Source organism: Hyperolius riggenbachi, chromosome 2 (assembly GCF_040937935.1).
Source record: "Hyperolius riggenbachi isolate aHypRig1 chromosome 2, aHypRig1.pri, whole genome shotgun sequence".
Classification (NCBI taxonomy): domain Eukaryota; kingdom Metazoa; phylum Chordata; class Amphibia; order Anura; family Hyperoliidae; genus Hyperolius; species Hyperolius riggenbachi.
This window is the reverse complement of record NC_090647.1, coordinates 451,092,285-451,099,475: the sequence shown is the minus strand read 5'-3', so window position 1 is coordinate 451,099,475 and position 7,191 is coordinate 451,092,285. Positions and strand designations below refer to the sequence as shown.

General features: G+C 44.4%; 1 pseudogene; it reads right to left on the bottom strand.

Moving 5' to 3' along the window:
• Positions 1-5,340: 5,340 nt before the first annotated feature.
• On the bottom strand, positions 5,341-5,888 carry LOC137544699 (superoxide dismutase [Cu-Zn] pseudogene; annotated as a pseudogene).
• Between the last annotated feature and the right edge of the window lie 1,303 nt (positions 5,889-7,191).

Below are 7,191 nucleotides of genomic sequence, written 5' to 3'. Positions count from 1 at the left end.
TTGCAGCAACCTGACCAAGCTTTCCAGTCCTGTAGCTTGGAGCTAAGGAGTTACCCCCCCAGGCCCGGCCGTCAGTGTCGGCTTTGGCAGGACGATTCGTTAGAATCATCTGCCGGCGCCATCTGGAAGAAGGGGCGTGTCAGGAATATATTGGGGTGTTGATGCTGTTAAGGATAATACAGTAATATATTTTCATTTTCCCATTTTTATATCTGCTGTGGTATGTCAAAGGTGTAGATATGCAGGCTAGATTCATGGACTGTTCATGTATTTGTGTGGGTGGGTCACTAGACCTACATTTGCATCTAAAGAGGACTTCAGGGAATAGAGCTTGGGTAATCAGACAATGGCAGAAGTGAAGTGTTGAAGTCCTTGACACTTGAAACATTTACACTTCTGTTGAGGAAGTGAAGAACTCTAGACTAAGTCAGGAAGAGTCGCTGCACCAAAAGTTGACTTGTGTGTTAAACACTATTTCATTGTGAGGAAATTGAATTATTGGTGGAGGTGCAAACTATACCCTGTAAATCACATCTATGGGAAGGGGGTGGAAATCTCTGCAGACTTTAAAAATGGAGACAGGAAAAAGCCTTAATCAAGTTGCCACCTGGAGTTGAAAGCATCACTTCACAATCTTTTGATGTATACACTTTTACCTGGAAATGGAATATGTCTGAGATTTAATTAAAAACTAGTTCCTCCCCAAGGAAGTTGCAGCCTTCAGACATATCTCACAGTATAAAACAGCAACTAGGATAACCACAACTTGTAGTTCTTGGAGGTAGCTCACACGGCTGGAACTAACCTGGTTCCTGACCAGAAGTGCGTATTCCCGCAACAACGCCAGATCGATACGCTGGTACGTTTATTTCCCCGTTTATTTCGGTAAGCAAAATCGCTTTGTGTGTATTTTTGTAACTTTTATCTTTGTAACTTTTTTACTTTGTTTTTGTACATCTTTTGTATATATTAAGTTCTGCCTTGTTCCACGTTTTTTATGGAATATTAAATCGTTATTTAATAAGCTTGACTTCTGCTGTGCTAAACTAACACTCATAGCCTAGAAGAGATTGAAGTGCAACTGTGTATAGTCCATGCCTAATTGTATGCTTGAGCAACACTACCATATGAAATTGTAATTGCATTGTTTGTGGGGGCGTTTGTCATACGTTGGCCTAAAGCGCGCAGCTGACCCAACGTACGAAAAAACGCCAGTGCGAGAAGCGTCAGCAGAGTGGCTAACAGTATCGTTCGGAATGACTGTTAGTGGGTTTTTGCTTCACTACAGTGTAAGATTGCAACTGTGTGTGTGTGTGGGTGCGTGGCATTCCCTTATTCGGCCTAAGCGCAAAGCTGACCCGAGTACGAAAACGCGGAGTGCGCATTGAGGACTCGACAGCAGAGTGGAAGTGTCTAGCGAACAGCTAGTGGTGGCAGTGAGAGGTGTTCTGAGGGGTCCCAGCCTTGTTTTAGCTTGACTAAGGCTGCTTCCCCTCTCGATCTGGTCAAACCCGCAGTCGGGAACCGTATACGCAGGCGTGCCGCGGGCCGGTTCCTGACAGTGAGGGCTTGTCATAAAAAGTACTAAGATGTCTTTTAAATTGGCCATCCGGGTTGGATGGAGGTATTCTGACTAGAATTATCCTTTATCCTTCTGAAGGTCCCTATCAATCTGGGTGCTACCCATTGTGTGGTGGTGAATCCACCATCATCCCAGGGTCCATGTTTTGTAGGACCCTTTTTGCATTTCTCCATAAGTGACTCTGTTCTCAGGGTTCCTTTTGCCCGTTGGTATGCGGATTGTAACACTTGTGCGGGAAAACCCCTATGTGTAAATATCTCTGAGGAGACAACACTCCTTTTCACATGTAATCTCATCGAAGCAATTTCTACGAGCCCGAAGAAATTGACCAACTGGAATACTTTTCCTAGGAGAGCTGGGGTGTGCGCCCATTTAAGCAATGAGTGGGTAGATGTAGGTTTACGGTACATTTCGGTCTATCCTACCACCCACTCCAATTGAGATCGTGAGATCCAAAAAATTGATTTTATCATGTATCTGATAAAGTGAACCGCATGCCATTTTTATTGTTGTTGAGAATCGAGATAAAACCGGAGAAAACCTCAACTGGTCCATCCCACAAGATCACCACATCATCATTAAAACGGCCCCAGTATAAAATGTGTGACGTGAAAAACATCAGATCTTTTGAAAAGACCAGATTGTCCTCCCACCAACCCAAGAACAGATTGGCATTAGAGGGTGCCGTTCCCATCGCACTGCCCCTGAGTTGGTGGTAGAGCTGACCCCCAAACATAAAGATGTTATGGGCTTGATTCACAAAGCGGTGCTAACCTACTTAGCACGTCTAAAGTCTTTAGACGTGCTAACCAGGGTGCTAAGTAGGTTAGCACCGGATTTCTCAATCAGATCGCGCGCTACTTTGCTCGCGCAAAGTTTTATGCGCGCAAAGTTTTATGCGCGCTAAGTTCCATAGGCTTTAATGGGCACTTCGCGCGGTGCGCCCTGCGCTCTGTGCAGTGTGCGCGTAAAGTTTTCCGCGCGTAAAGTTTTCCGCGCATAAAGTTTTATGCGCGAAAAGCTCGTTTAGATGTGCTAAGGGGGTTTTCACAGGCGTGCTAACAGCTAGCACCGCTTTGTGAATCAAGCCCTATGTGTACGAATAAATTCAAGTAATTTCAGCAGGAAAGAATTATGACTCTCCAAATGTTTGTTTCTAGTGCTAAGAAAGTATTTCACTGCAGAAATACGCAAATCATGTTTAATGTTGCTGTAGAGTGTTTCCCCATCCAAGCTCACTAATCTTGTGGTTGGTGATACTTCAATGTTCTGTAGACGTGTCAATACATCCTTGGTGTCCTTTAGGTAGGACAGTAAGGCCTCTACAAATGGACGCAAAAAACTGTCCACATATTGACTGACCTCATCAGTCAAATTGCCTCGACCTGAAACATCAGGGGGTAGAGTTACCATTTTGTGTATCTTTGGCAGTGAATAGAAAACAGACATTATGGGTTGCTGAGTATATTTCTTAAAGAGAACCCGAGGTGGGTAAGAGAACCCGAGGTGGGTTCTAACAATGCTATCAGCACACAGAGGCTGGGTCTGCATATACTGCCCAGGCTCTGTTGCTATACAATTACCCCCACATGTATAGTCATCAAGACATAAACATCCCATATCTAAACCCTCTTTAAGTATGGCTTGTAAGGACTCTTTAAGTTGGTGTGGAGGGGTTCTTTCTTATGACTGTATACTGTTATTCATCACGTAAAATATTCAAGCACATCTGTTCATACATCTGTTTATCCATCACTACAACATTTCCCCCTTTATCAGCGGGTTTAATCACAAGGTGGTCACTTTTTCCGAGGCTGTCTAGGGCAGTGTTCCCCAACCCTGTCCTCAAGGCCCACCAACAGTGCATGTTTTGTAGAAAACCACAGAGGTAGTTAATTTGCTCTGCTGAGACACTAATTACCTCACCTGTGCATGTTTGTGGTTTTCTGCAAAACGTACTGTTGGTGGGCCGTGAGGACAAGGTTGGGGAACTCTGGTCTAGGGCACGTCTTTCCTCACTGTTCAAATTATCATGAATCAATAAACCCCACATATCACTCTCCAGTTTCCTAATGGCTCTTGTAACCATGTCCACAAAAGTGTGAATCTATGGGTACTGTGAAAGCAAAGGGCAATACGTGCTTTTGGGTTTCCTACCACCCATACCGCTCGTATCCCTGGACGTACAGGCATCATTTATGTATACAGCGGTTGGGCATGTTTGGAGAATATCGGCACTTAGAACGATCCAACAACAGGGAATGGGAACCTGTATAAAGTAATAAGGTGAGTGGCAACCACACTCGCCCATGTTGGTGGACTGTCTCCAGTGCCTCCACCATATTTAAACTCACACCAAACATGGCGTTTCAGCTCTGATTTGGGCCTATTATGATGCTGGGGGGGCATTATGCTGTGATTGGTGGGGGGTTAAATGTATATATTTGTTTGTATAAGATGCACACCACACCTCCTGAGGAAGCCATTTTGGTGAAACATGTCACATGTCGACGGTCATGTCTGTGTGTATGCACAATGTATATAGTTAGGAGCACCCCATAAGTAGTTATTTGCTCTTGCTCTCCAGTTTTATGGAGGCTGGCTTTTGAGACAGTGCTCACCATTGCTTTCCATACCTTGACTACAGTCCAAACAATTGGGTATATTGTTCCTCTCTAACCAGCCTTTCCTGAACACAGCGTGTTGCTGAGACATTGGGGAATAGCTACACCTCACATTGCTATTGCAGCATTTGGGTAGGGGGATAAGCAACAACCGCCATATTTGTATGTCTCTACACTGTACATAAGGACTGCTGCTGTAAGTGCTCATGATAGCGGGTTCCTTATTTTAAGTTTTAATAATAAAAAGTGACAAACCTTTTTCTCATGTATAGTGCCTATAGGGCCTGTCCGTGACCGACCAATAGGGCACGGGACAGATGTATGCCCGATTATGCAGCAAGTAATAAAATGTGCTGTATTTAATACATAGGATGGAATTCATTTTGTACTTTCAGTAGCAACAGTTTTGTGCAATAAGTGTTGCAGTGTTTTATGTGCTAATGGCAGTTCACAGGCGAGAATTTAATGTTGTGGTTTAGCATCTCTCAGTTGTTGGGTTCAGTGTTATGACCTGGTCTCTATCTACCAGAAGTTTAGTGCATCTCTTGTGTATGTGTGGGTGTTTTGACATAGATATAAGACACTAGTGCTGAAACTGATATAAACGCACGGAAAGGCTATTCAGCTCTCTTCCAAGTGGCTCTAAAAATAACTTGTCCTTTGGTCACGAGGACATCAGAATGTAAGCTATGAGCAGGAGTTGGTGTAACATTGTAAAGCAAAACAGCACCCTACAAATGAACACTACTAACTATACATGCCCTGCGTTCATAGGATGTCTACAGAGCTATAGTCATATAGTCACAGGGCATTAAACTTGTTTACTTGTTATTCTACAGAACGCTTTGTGCACAACCAAGTACTTCAGTCACAAATTGAAGAAAAAAAGTTTCAACGGACTAACTGTGTATTTCCAGCAACACATATACATCTACAAACAGCGGTAGAGTAAAAGATCTTCCCTCTCCAGTACAGTATTTGTTATTTGGGATAAATTCACAAATTCTGAAATCCAGATTTATCTGAGCTCATACTCCATTATTTGCCCCTTACAAAGATTATTTTATATATATAGTTATTTTGGTCGAAAAAAGACATACGTCCATCGAGTTCAACCAGTATAAGTAACAGAACCACAGTGCAGCTAACAGAATGTGGCAATTATGCTGGGGAGAGCTGAACGAACAAGGCCACGGCAGATCATCATTATTGACAGATTCCAACCACTCCACAAGCCAGACGTCCCCCGGCGTTGCCAGTCACAAGGCTCTCGTCATTCCCACCTTTTCCCAAGTCGTCTTGCTTTTCATGGACCACCACAGTGCGTCCAATGATAGAGTGGGGCCCGTGCAAGGATATAAAGCCGTCTGTTAGCTCAAATTCTGCTACATCATTTTTGGCAAGAACGTTTCTAAGGTCTCCAACGTGTCTCTCTGAATCTTGTGGTGCACCATATTTCTTGCCATGTGGGTTGAAATGTGGGCCGGCACTTATACAGCCATTAGTACCATCTCCATACTGGTGGATATTAAAGCTATGATTCCCAGCAGCCAGTCCAGTAATGGTGCCAAAGATTTTTACTGGTCCATCATCTATCTCCTGCTCGAACCGCACCACGCCTGTGGTCTCCCCGTCCCCCTTCAGTATACAAGTAGCCTTCTTCATGTCTCCACCAGCTGTGACTGTGTAGTGCTAACACCTTCTGTAGCACTGTGCATAGAATGAAAATCAATATAGGGGAGCATAGATACATGAGTATAGTTCAACACACTACAATCAGGACATCCAGCAACACAAGTACAAATACATACAATTGATGTGTAGTTTGAAAACAACACCAATACTCATACAAGCTCATTAAATAAAATACACAGAAACAGGAAACACTAGGGAAACGTGCCTGCCCTTGCGAGCTTTGAATTTAGAGCAGGGGTCCTTAATCTTTTTCAGTCAACGGCCGGGTCAACATACTTTAGACTGCTGTGGGGCCGGAACATACATAAAATTATGTTAAAAAACATCACATTGAATCTAGGTATTGATTTCCCCCCCAATCATGCCCAGAGGAGAACTCCCAACAGCAGCCATTCAGTCACATGGTGCCCAAAGAACGTCTTTGTGGGAGCATCCGCTCAGCTGCCTGCGCAGGCAGGCAGCCTTTTGACCACTGTTCAGGTCTGCATTCTGCAGGTCTCTGGAAGAGAGACCTTTTGTCAGTATTGCAGCTTGCTGCTGAGGAATTTGCATACGTTTGCCATGCAGATTGCCTAGCCACATCCTTTGTAGGCTTGCTCTATATATACCATGTGATATCACAGACCTGGGCTGGTCATAAGTGTCAGCCTTGCTCTTTGTTTAAAGATTAGCTTAGAATAATTCCTGGGACTGCACTAGGCAGGTTCCCTAGTGCAGTTAGGATTGCATATCTGTTTTGTTTGTCTGTTGCGATTGTCCTGTCCCAGCGGTGGACGACAGGAGATCGTTCTGATCTTTGTTCTTGGAGTATAGCTGGGGCAGCGGTTGCTACCAGCTATCTCATCTGCCTGTCTAGCTTGGATCGCACTCGCCTTGCGCTAGTGCTGTGGATCCTATCTCTCACTTATTCCTGTTTTCGTGTATCTGTCTTGTCTGCTACGAACGCTTGCTGGAGGCTCGGTGAGGTAACCGTTAAGCAAGCGCTCGCGTCCTCTGTTTTATGTTTGTCTGTCGGTGGTTAGTTAGGCGTGCTTGTCTCTGTTGTGCTTAACACGCGGAGACTGCGCATAAACGCGTGCACTGTTGCGAATGAGTGCGGTGTTCGCGTTTAGTTAGCGTTTGTTATTTTCCTTATCTCCTCATTGTATATTTGCTGTGCCTTTGCTACTCTCGTGCTCTGCCTTGCTGTAGCCTTGTGTCACCTCTGGCAATCGCCTCTCTCGCGATTGCGTTCCTACTTCATATCTGCTGTTGTGTATGCACCGTCGCGGGTTGGCGACTAGTTTGGTG